The following is a 13,102-nucleotide window of genomic DNA, read 5'->3' on the forward strand; positions in this document are numbered from 1 at the left end:
GGGAAGAATGGTTTAAAAATTTTAAATTTGATATGAACCCTTGTAAAGAGTTTCTAAAGGAGGCATATGTAAACGAAGACTTAACAAAAGCAGTGCCCAGAAATTATGTCAAGGAACATTATGCTCTTCTTCTTACCTGCATACAGAAATACTTGACCTGTGAAGGAAGGTACAATAAGGTTTATTCTTATCATTTCAAACTGCTTTTGCATTTCACTTGGAAAGTCTCCATAGATATTCCTTTTTATTTATTTCGCAGTTTGAGTAAGATGTGTGACAAGGTGCAGTTAAGGAAAGAGGACTGTGAAACCTCTTTGTTTCATCATGGTTTAATCAAGTTGCTTGTTTTGGATGGCCTCCAAAAGATAGGCAGAGACTGGAATTCGTTCATTTTCATGGCTGGATTCCAAAGCAAGACTGGCCTTACTCCACAACCAGTCAAAGAACTCACAATAGCTGAACTTCAAAAAGAAGCAAGAGCCAAAAATCAAAACAAGTCACAGCCAAGAAAACCAGTGAAGCCACTAATCATTCAAGAACAACCTCAGAAATCAACAAAGGAAAAAACTCAGGATAAGAAGACTGCACCAGAAACAAGCAGATCTGAAGCAGTCTCAAGGGTAAGGACAAGAGGTCAAATAAATAAGGAAAAGGGTAAAGCCATAGCTGTTGAAGAGAGCCCAACATCCAAGGCAAGATTGAATGATTTATTACAGGCTATTGAATTCGAGCAGTTTGAACCAGTTCATATTGATTTGACACAGTCATCACCAAAAACTGCCAAGAAGTCTAAAGCCTCAAAAAAGCTCAAGTTCGATGAGCCAGGTGAAGAATTCATTTTAAAACCCAGAAGACCTATTACAAGGAAGCAAGTAAAAGAAGCGCTGTCAAAAATAGAGGCAATCGAGAAAGTTAGGCAAAATAATGCAAGCAGAACAATCATCACATCTCAAGAAGATAATATAGCAGTCATAAAGAGCCAATTAGAAGCAGCCAAATATGAGATTGCCAAATTGAAGCAAGCAGTTAGAAAACATGCAGATGTGTATACAAAATATCGTAAAGCTCTGTGGGGTGGGACTGAAACCTTTCAAAACCAGTTGAATTCAGTAGTTGATGGCCATGCACAATTTCACATATGGACAGTACCAGCCATCAAAGAGGCCCAGTTCGTTAGAAAAATAAATATGCAATTAAGAGCTGAGAATAAAGCTCTGAAGAAGAAGATTGAAGACCTGAAGGTACAGCTAAGCCAGTTAGCTGCCAAATGAATTTTCTTTTTCAAAGGGAGGTTTTGTTCCAAGTTTTTGTCAAATTTGCTTAGTCTTACTATTTTTGAAGACATGTAAATCCCTGCTATTATATGAAAAGTCGAAGGGAGTTTTGGCAATCAAATGTTTCGGTGATAAAGGTCTCGGGTAAAGGCATGTTGTTTTAAATAATTCAGCAGTTTCGTAGCGCGATACGAAACTGCTGTAGGTGATGATTTTAATGCAGACAGGGAGTTTGGTATTATGAGCGGGAATTTTGAAAGGGAGACACCTAAAGGATATGCAAGGTATCAGATGAAGCTACAATAGCCGTTCAGATCAAGACAGGTGTACCTTAAAAAGGGTGGAATATTTTAACCTAAGTTAAGTTTCTGTTATAAAGCCACTTTATCACCGTTCAAAGGGTATTAAATGAGTTGCATATAAAGAACTTTTGCCTGCACACATATCCATCGTGGCAGCCTCCAACACATCAGGAACGTGGCAATGTTCCATATTTTGGGTTATTAAAAGCTAGAAGACATGCTGCTGTACAGTTGAGAAATTTGAGGAAAACTGGAACCGAGAAGCAAGGGACATCTCCCAACACTACTAAGCAGTTAAAGGATTTAGCGTTCAAGCTCGATATGGAGTATTAAACATCCAGCTCAGCCACATCAAAAAGGGGACCAGGTGTCAAAGAACAGGGAGAAGTCATTATGCATGGAAGATAGAGTTAGAGTCATAGTTAATTTAGAACTCTTTAAAACTCCAGTCAGCACTTTATTGTATTTAATAGTTAGTTAAATAGCTGATAGGTGTCATTAGAGGCAGTTATCGAATTCCCCTCATGCTGGAGGAGGAAGTTCGAATTAGTTAGAATAAGGATTCTATATATAGCTGAGACAACGATGTAATGAGGGTTGGATATTTTATAAAACAGAGTACTGTTTTGGCTTATGTAAAGACAGAATTCAGTAATATCAGTTGGTTGTTTTTCTTCTCAGGATTCATGAGGGATTTCCATGTTTAGAATGTGTGTTTTATTCTTTCCTTAATGTCTTTTACAGTTGCATATATGTGTAATCACTCAGAATTCATTGATCATGCTCTGACTTCCTGTATACATGTATGAACTGTGGTTTTATATGATTTGTGTTCTGAACATCTAAATGCTAAATGCCCTGACTTCTATGTAAAGGCAGTCTCATTATTTACTGAAGTATGATTGACTCCATAGGCCCAATGGAAATTAGTTTAATGTTTGTCCAGCCTTCATATTTGTCAATGTTATTCCACAAGAGTTAGCCATCTTATTAATAGTCAAAATCAATAACCCTTTTTGAGAGAGCCCTCTCAAGCTAAGGAGGCTAAGCCTTAGTCAAAAGATTGGTTTGAAACAGTTACTTGAAGTCTTCCTGGTTTGCAGCCTTCCAGGGCTTGATTTTGAGATAACAGGAGGATCTCCATCACAGATCTTCGTTTTTACCCGAGAATGATCGTTTTGAAAATGATTTCTCATCAATTTTTACGACTGAATATGTCAAGGAACCTCAGAATCCAATGAAACATCCCGATTCAGAGTTAAATTTGGGAAACATCTCTCGAACTATTCCTATTGACATTTCGGTTAAGCCCGGAATTGTTGAGAACATTCATATAGGTGCCTCGTGTACAGATGATGAAATTCAACTATATAAGGCCCTATTTCAAGAATTTCGCGATGTGTTTGCCTCGTCCTATGAGGAAATGCCAGGAATTGATCCCGCGATTGTTGTTCATGAGATCAAGACTTACCCGGACGCTAAACCCGTCAGGCAACGTTTGCGTCAGATTCACCCATGAAAAGCTGCTGCAATTAAAGCAGAAGTTGAAAAATTATTGGAAGCAGGTTTCATTTATCCGATCCCGCTAATGGATTCGGTATCGAATATTGTTTTGGTTAACAAAAAGCAGGGAACAATAAGAATATGCATCGATTATAGGGACATTAATCGAGCCTGTCCAAAGGACAATTACCCAACTCCCTATATCGATCAAATTATTGATGATTGTGCCGGCGGCGAAATATTCTCCTTTATGGATGGTTTTTCCGGATACAATCAAATCAATATTCTACCTGCCGATCAACCAAAAACGGCTTTCATTTGTCCATGGGGGACATTTGCTTATTGCAAATTACCTTTTGGGCTCAAGAATGGCAGAGCAACTTTTCAAAGGGCGATGTCTTATGCGTTTCATGACATCAAACACATTGTGCAACCGTATCTCAATGACTTGCCTACTCATTCATTACATCGAGCTGATCACCTCGTCCATTTACGAGCAATCTTTATGAGGTGTAGGCATTATCGGATTCGGTTGAACCCACACAAATGTGTCTTCTGTATAGAAACGGGTCGATTGTTGGGGTTTGTAGTTTCGAAAGTCGGCATTCGCGTCGATCCCTCGAAGGTCGAAGCTATCATCAAATTGCCTCCTCCTTCGAGTCTTCGCCAACTCCAAAGTTTGCAGGGGAAAGCAAACTTTTTACGACGATTCATTCCTAACTACGCCAAGGTTACAAAGGGTTTTACCCGGTTGTTGAAGCAAAATACTCCATTCTATTGGGATGAGATAGCTCAGAAATCTTTTGATGCACTCAAACACGCGTTGACCCATGCACCGTTGTTGCATCCTCCCAACTACAACCAGGATTACTTCTTGTATCTCGCCGCCTCTCGTTCCACCATTGGAATGGTCTTAGTTCAGGAAGATGAATTCGGAACTGAACATGTGATATATTACCTTAGTCGAACTTTAAATCCAACTGAGCTAAAATACTCACATGTGGAGAAATTGGCATTGGCGGCTGTTCAAGCTGTCCAACGTTTTCGTCACTACATTTTACTACGTAAAACTACAGTAATTTCGGATTGCAACAGTATGATCTACATTTTGACCAAGCAATTGCTAGGGGGCAAGTACTCTAAATGGATTGCTATCCTGCAGGAGTTCGACTTGGAATTCGAAAAATCCAAGTCTAAGAAATCTTTAGTTTTTGCGGAGTTAATGTGTGATTTCCCGCGTGCTGACACGGAAACTGTGGCGGAGGAGCCCATTACGGACGAATCCTTGTTTCTAATCAGCACTTTAGATCCGTGGTATGGGGATATCATCGCTTATCTCCAGACCCAATCCTTTCGGCCAGAAATTTCAAGGTCAGAACGTCGAAAAATTCGATTCCAGTCCCAACAATTCAGGATTATTGGAGATACTCTTTATCGCCGTGGGGCGGACTCTGTTTTTCGACGTTGCTTAACTCACGAAGAAGCTGAAAGGGTTCTAAATGACTGTCACTCTGGAGCGTGTGGCGGTCATATGTCTGGGTTTTCCACAGCCCAAAAGATATTGCGCGCTGGCTACTTCTGGCCGTCTTTATTTAAAGATTGTATTACGGCGGTCTGAAAATGCCACAACTGCCAAATTTTTGATCGAAAGATGCGCGCTCCACCTGCTCCTCTCCACCCTATAATTTTCGTTGGTCCTTTTGCCAAATGGGGTATCGATTTTATTACATGTAACCCTCACTCAGCCGGGGGGCATGCGTATATCATCCTTGCGGTAGATTATTTTACTAAGTGGGCCGAGGCGATGCCTACATTTGAGGCAGACGGCAAGACAACTGCAATTTTCGTGTTCAATCATATAATTGCTAGGTTTGGTGTCCCACAAGCGATAATCACTGATCATGGGCGTCATTTTCGAAACGTTATGATGACCGAACTTACAGGCCAGCTTGGTTTACGTCACGATAGTTCAACCCCTTATTATCCACAAGCGAATGGTCTGGTTGAATCCATCAACAAATTTTTAGTTATCGTGATCCGACAAATCATTGGGATTCATCGGTCGAATTGGAACAACATGCTATTTTCAGCGCTTTGGGCGTACCGAACTTTAGTAAAAACATCAACACGGTTCACTCCTTTCCAACTAGTCTATGGTTTGGAAGCTGTGTTACCCATTGAATGCGAAATCCCGTCACTGAAAATGGCCATCGAGTTACTTCCAGCCACTTCCGAAGAGGAAAAGAATTTGTTATACTTGGCTCAATTAGATGAGAATCGACGTGATGCTGCATTGGCGATCGAGACTCACGCAAAACGCATGAAAGCTCAGTATGATCGAAATGTGACCCCTCGAAATTTTTCGGAAGGAGATCTAGTCTTAGTTTACGATCAAGCTAATGATAAATTAGGTGCTCGAAAATTCGTTCCTATGTGGCATGGTCCCTATGTTGTCAAGCAAAAGCTAGCAAAAGGGGCCTATGAATTGGTAGACTTTGACGGGGACTCTTTGGGTAAACCCAGAAATGGTCTTTACTTGAAGAGGTATTATGCTTAAAGAATGGGTATGGAGATTTTTTTTAGTTAGGATAGTTTTTCTTTCTAGCTGGTGTGTTTTAGTTTAAACAGTGTGCTTAGCTTAGAGAGTGTTTCTTTTCATCATTATTCCCGCTTATCTTGGTTTTACTCTTGATATTGCAGATGTTGATGCCTCTCCAAACATACATTGGTTTTGCTGCTGGTGTTTGTCGTAATACACCGAACATCTCTTCCGCAGCTTGGGTTATCTATTCACCCTTTGACGAGTTAGTATCTATGCATGGGGTAAGCCTCGGTCAAACAACGAACAACATTGCCGAGTATAGTGCAGTGATTGAGTTATTATCTGAATCTATTTCATTTGGGATTCGAAGTTTGATAGTGAGGTTAGATTCTGAACTCGTTGTATTACAACTTAATACAGTGTATGCCATTAGAAATCTAGTATTATTAAGATTATTTTTGAGAGTGCGTCTCTTGGAACGTGAATTTGATTATATTGAATATCACCATATTCCAAGATCTTTAAATACATTAGCAGATGCAATTGCTTCTCGAATGTTAAATAGACATTTGCAATAATCATACATGTAAATTTAAAACCATTCCATAATATGATTTACAAGATAAGCCGGTAATAGTGATATATATATAGGAGTGTGTCAAAAAATGCATCGTCCTCGATCATAGGTTGAAAAACACCTTATGATCGGCAAAAATGATAAGTACAAAAAACAAAAATGTCATATGTGCCCACAATAGGCGATCATCCTATCACTGGTGATGATCTCTATAAGAAACCACTGCACGGGCCACCTTGCAAAGGAACCTCCTAAAAGGTCCCGGGACCCCAATCACATAGCGCTGAAGTCGACGAGGAATGTCATCTAAAGTGGTCTCCGGAATATCTCCTGTCAAGCGCTCGAGATGACCCTCCAACTCGGCCAAAACCTCTGTTGATTCATCCTATGGGGCTGGCGCGGGTGCAACTGGTTGCTTCCTCTCGTAAGGCCGGAGAGCGGCTGGTCGCTGTGGACCCACATCTGCATTTGAAACTTTTGCTATCATTTTTGAGACGATGGAAAAATAATAAAAAAAATTAAAATAGGAAAAATGTTGAAAAGGATTTTACCTGACTCATCCCATTGCTCTCCTGGTGGAAGAGCCATGTCTGGGTCACCACGAAAATCTATCCCAGCGTAAGGGAAGTCCTGAATAGAAAAGACTTGGTTTTCCAGCCATTGGAAATACTCAGGTTTGAATCGAGCAACCTCTGTCCTCTCGTCCGGGTGACGGGCCATGACTGCGACCCATCGCATCAGTTTGGGCTCTCAAGGAAGCCCAGCTCCAACAGTAAGGTGCTGCGGGATCAACATAGGAACCCTCTCCAAGCCAAAAATCACAACCAAAGCCCCATAACCAAAGGTATTTAGTCGTCCGTTCTTGGCCCTGGTCAGTTGGCCTTTCACATTGGCCAACACAGCATCGCACCAGTTGAAGATGGTGCCTCGAAAGCAATCAACTGCCATACACATCTGGGATCCGGTGGCAATATGTAATGCGGCAGCCCCACAAAGTCCGGTGACAGTAAACGCAATCACCATGAGTTCAGGACGGGATATGGTCTTTATGTCTATCCCTTTGTCTCTAGCCTTGCTGTTGCAATACTCTAGCCTGAGGCTATCGATAGACTGGCCACCTGCCTAGCCCCGAGCAGAGTCAAGTCTTCGCCTCTCTTAGGCAAACCAGTCAAGAAATATAAGTCCGCCGTCTCGATTTCGAGGTGGTGGCCACCAATGAAGAAGCACTAGTCCTGTATGCTCCATCTGTCAACCAACCACTGTAAGAAATCCACCTGAGCCCTCATGCCAGGAATGGCCCAGAATTTGTACAAGCCGCATGCCCTCAAAGCATCAAGTGAAGGCTGATGATTCCATGCGGCAGCATCCACGTCCTCATGCTCTCGTTCACGCCAATCTAGCATGATGTACTCTCTGCATCAAGTATAAGGATAAATTAAATTGCTAGAAATTATTTTGATTGGTCCATTTTTGAGAATTTTTAGGTTAAAAACCCTTGCAACGGGGACCGCACCCTCCGGGTTAGACACAGTGCGTGGGACCGCACTTTTTCTACATGGAAGGTGCGGACCCCAAGCTTTTTCCCAATGGAGAAAAAGTCGGGGTCTGCAGGCCAGCAGTGGTAAACCTGCGGGCCCCCGCGCGCGGGTTTATGCCTAAAAACCCTCCCAAAAATGAAATAAATGACTAAAACAAAAAATGAAACGGTTAAAAATGAAGAGTAGGATGATGTAGATTACCTGGAGAAGACGGCGTTCGATTCCGACGGTTGGATTTTCCGCAATCTTCACGGGAAGTTTTCTGAGCAAAAGCACTATTTTCTCACCCAAACTCAAACGGTAAAAATGAATTGACAAAGGCCCTTTTTATAAGTTTTTTGAGTAAATAAATTGCAAATTTGTTTATGTTTCACTTTGAAAAGGTATTTTTGCGACATTTTTATCCATTTCAAACAGGTATGAGTAATGTTTGTGTTTTTGTGCAGAATAACGGTTTATTCAGGTGAAATCTATCATTTTCGACGAAAAAACATTTAGAGTCACCTTTAAGCTCTTTTCTGACTCCTAAAACATGAAAATATCGTCGAGTGTTTCTTTTAAACTCGTTAAAATGGAATTAAAAGACGGTCCACTTACAGCTCTTTTCTGACCGTAAAAACATGAAAAGATTGCGGGATTTTTGTCGTTTCAAATTCGATATTGGTTATAAAACGACATGTCATTGATCGCTTTTTTACTTTTTCGGGTCAAGGGCACTAATAACGAAAAGTACTCCTTGGTCGTAAAAGATCAAGCGGTTCTCTCAAGTATTATTTTATACTTTTTCGAGCTTGGGAGACACAAATTTACGAAAAAGGTCAACCCTGGAGTCTTCTTAAGTTTTCTCAGACTCTCTAAAATTGAAAAACGCTGAGTTTCTCCAATACTGGACTCGTTAAAATTTCACAGTAAAGGACCTGTTCAATTACAAACAGGAACGAACCACTCCTTCTTAGGGTTCGAACTTAAACTAAGTTGGACTCATCCGAAGGATGAGCTTATAATCAAGAAAATGTTATCCTCCTCAAGCTTGTCAAAAATAAAGAGGTACTTGCCAGAAATGGTGGGGGAAAAGAGAGAAAAATGAGCCTGTTTGTCATACTTTGTAACCACTCTTGAACACAACACTTTCATTCACCTGGGTTGGGAAATCCTTTGCCTAACAGTTGATCAAACCACATTGAAAGTCTTCAGCCGGTTTCTAGGTATTAACTTTGGGTCAATTGTCACCAAACCATCTGTCGTGTCGTTATGTGTTCAAGAGGTCACTGCCAATAAGCCATTCATCTGCAAAATATCTGTCATCCATCTTGACCATCCCTGATTCAGTCCTTGCAACTAAATTTCTTCAACTTGATCTATGATTTCGTGTTGTGGGCTTGCCTGCGATGAATCGCTTTCTATCGACTTCAACTCATTATCTAGAAAGATGATCTAGAAATAGTCAGTACCTTGAGATCTGCATGCCTCAATGGCAGGTTTCTTGCCTTTGACGACAGTTTGCATCATTGACTTTCGATCAAAGGATTCCGTGACATGTTCGACATCAACACATTTATTCGCATCTCATGGATTGTATTGGGTACTTTGAGAGCCATTGACATCACTGGTGGTTTCTCTCACACTTGTTAACAGTTTACATCATTGACTGGTAATCAAGTGGTTTCTACCATGTTCGACATCAACACATTCATTCGCATGGATAGAATCGTACTGTTTCGGGAAGTAGAAATGAAGACCCTGGATCTAGTTTCCACGATCCAGGCTGCGAGGAATTTTGTAATCATTATATAATGGACTATTCATAAACAGATGGTTGTGTCCATACTGTGTCCACATGAGTCTATACTTGTGATGTTTTACAAGATCATTCCTGTATCAGAGCAGTAGTTAGTTTTCTAGTCAGTTTTGATCTAAGTATGGGAATGCCTACCTCAGCGATGATATGATCTCATATATATATCTTGCATTGAATGTTTTTACAGGTTCCAACCGGGCTCTCCACAAGATGATCCTCGAAATGATAAAGTACTTCACTCTTCCTAAATGATAAATGAAATCCTCATCTACTACAGACTTCGCACTTTAGGGGGCAATCTGTTACACAAAATTATCATCACCATGATTATTTGCAGTCAGTATGGGTCTATCATCACTTGTACTGTCCTCCTAAGCAAGTCTCAGACCTCAGCTCTTCAAGTCAAGCTTTGAAAATGAGAGAAAGACATTAAAAATCAATGTAACTCTGGTTCCTCACTTTCTCTCACTGTCACCGACAGTCCCGCACCTTCTGTTTGCAAAAGCTGCGTACCTGCCCGCTCTGTCCCTAACGGTGTGGGTGCGGACCCCTGTGAAAGTCAAAAGGCGCAAGTTTTATCTTAAAAAACTCACTTTGGGTTAATTATAGAGGATTCTAGAAGGAATTTTGACATGGATTGTTCGCTCTGAGGTGGTTCATGCATCCCAAAAGAAAAGGAGCTAATCCCTTGATGAGAGGAGCTATCCTTTTGAAGGAGGGCTTTATCCCTTTGAAGGAGGACCTAGTAACCTCCCTCCATTGCACTATAAATACAGGCATTGGGCTGGTTGCTGAGGAGGTTAGAAGCTGAACATTTTTTAGGGTAAATGCTGGTGAAATCAAGACTTCCTAGTTGAGCTTAAGAGGAGAGATCACATACCTTTTTGCTTCATTGGGGAGTGAGTGAAACTTGTCAAAGTAGAGGAGACTTCTTGCTGGACCCTGGGAGGAGCTTGTACAGCGTCAAGGCACAGGTTGTAAAGTTCTTCTTCTTTTGAATTAATACAATCAAACTCATTTTTCTCAACAAGTATCTCATGTTATTTGTTTCATGGACTCCTTGACTTTCATGTTAAATATGTTTTATGCAATTGGCTTTTCAGGTTCTATTTAATTTGTTTGCCTTGTTTGTGTTTGCAGATTCGCGACAAAGGAGCACATTTGGATCGAAGGAGCGAGGGCATCCACAAGCTTGCGTTGGACCTAAGGTAGGCCCTAAAAACACTTGTTTGCCATTGTTTATTAAAGCATATTTAGAGAAAGATAGTGTCTGGTTGGTTTGCTTGTCATTAGGTCTTCTTTAGATTCTAGGAAGGTCTATCTTGTCCGCAAGATCGACTTATTCCGTGTGACAAAGTGGTTGAAGAATCTCGGCTATCTCGGAAGGTACAACCCTTTCTGAACTCTACTTTTATAGCCCTGATTCCAAAAACAACTCATTCTGAAGATCCTCAGGGATTCATACCTATTTCTCTATGTAACATCATATATAAAATTATCTCCACCATTTTGGTCAATCGTCTTAAACCCTTTCTTCCTGCCCTGATTTCTCCTAAGCAAACCAGTTTTGTCCAGGGTCGTCAAATTATGGATGGCATTGTCACTACCGAGGAGGCAATTCACTCTCTCAAGAGACTTAAATCAAATGGTATGATGATAAAATTAGACTTATCCAAAGCCTATGATTGCCTGAGTTGGTCCTTTTTTATGAACATAGTGAAAGCCTTTAGATTTGACCAGCGATGGATCCAATGGATTTCTACTCTCATTTCCTCCCCAGTATTATTATCCTCATTAATGGCTCTCCCTCCCACACCTTCAATGCATCCAGAGGCCTCTGTTAAGGTGACCCTATTTCACCCTTCCTCTTCATTCTGGCTGCGGAAGGGCTGGGAAGATATATAAAATCAGTTATTTAAGTTGGCCATTTAAAAGGAATTCATCTATGGGGAAATGATCTTCCCTTATCCAACCAAAAATTTGTTGATGATATAATGTTATTATGTCAAGTCTCCCTTCAGGAATCCAGGGCTCTAAAATCCATACTGCAAGACTTTATGCAAGATTCTGGTACTCGAATCAGTAATGAGAAATCCAATATCTTTTTCTTCAACACCCTGATTCCTTTCCCAATCTTTCATGGCCAGGATTCTGGGATTTTTCATTGGCTCCCTTCTGTCCAAATACCTGGGAACTCCCCTAGTGACTAACTTTCTTAGGACTTCCTGTTGGAAAAACATGCTTGAGCGAATCCAATCTCAACTTCAAAACTGGTCTTTCTGATCCCTAAACATTGTTTGGAGGGTGGTTTTACTGAAGGTTGTGCTACAATCGATCGCAATATATCAACTCTCGGGTCTAGCTACTCCTAAAACTGCTTGCTCTGATATGACAACTATCTTCAAAAACTTCCTATGGCAGGGGACTCAAGAAGCTAAAAAATGGGCACTCCTTTCATACAAACAGTTGTCTAAACCTAAAATGGCAAGGGGGTTAGGTCTTTAAGATCCATTTCTACTAAACCAAGTGATGGGGGGGGGGAACTCTGGTGGCAATGGATTCAAGTTGTAGTTGATCTCTGGAAGGTCATCTGGGGCTAGAAATATAACATGCCTTCAACTACAGAGGAAAGACTGAGAATGTAGGGAACTCCAAGAGGAACATCAATTTGGAACTTAGCTTCTGATAATAAAGAGTTAATTTGCAACCATACATTTTGGGAAATCGGAGATGGGAGGAGTGCTCTATTCTTGCTATATTCGTGGCAACAATGGGAAAAACTCTTGAGTCACCAAGATTTTTCGAAGATCTTCCTTTTCACTAATAAACCCCACAAATTGAGGGTTAATCAGTTTTGGGACCCGACCCCTAGGAATCAATGGAGACAGTGAAAAATGAAACAAGACTAGAACAACCCTCCTGACTCAAATCAATGGGATGTGTTTGATTCTGAGTTTCACACTAGAAGAATTGCATCATTAGAAGGACAGGACATTCTCAAGTGGGGCTATAAAACTAAAGGTATGTTCACCATAAAAGAAGCTTACCAATTGGCATTAGAGGAGCATCCGAATCAGTACAATATACTCTTGAGGAAAATATGGATGGGACAATTTTGGCCGAAAGTAATGTATTTCCTGTGGCTAGTGTGCAGTGGCAGGATTCTCACCTGGGACGAATTACAGAAGATAGAAATCTGTGGGCCCTGTTTTTGCAATATGTGTGCCTCTCAAACTGAAACCATAGAGCATCTCCTGAATATATGCCCCTTTCTAGCCCGACTCTGGCAGAATATAAATACTCTTTTTGGTCATCTAGACCGGGATAATACTAGTATCCAATCCACCATTGGGAGTTGGAGGAAAACAATCTCTTCCAATCTGATGGTAAATCGAGCCTAGTGTCTATCTCTCGACTTTCTTTTATGGGCAGTATGGAAGGAAAGGAACTTAAGGATTTTCAAGGACCAGAAACTGTCACACTTGGAAATCTGGAAAGGAATACTCCAAAATGTAAGAGAATCTATACTAGTAGAGAAATGACATTCTGATGATTGGAAGGTCAACCC

This window comes from Pinus tabuliformis, chromosome 3_2 (assembly GCF_031772625.1).
Source record: "Pinus tabuliformis cultivar Carrire ecotype Pingquan chromosome 3_2, CPIR1, whole genome shotgun sequence".
In the NCBI taxonomy this organism is placed as follows: Eukaryota; Viridiplantae; Streptophyta; class Pinopsida; order Pinales; family Pinaceae; genus Pinus; species Pinus tabuliformis.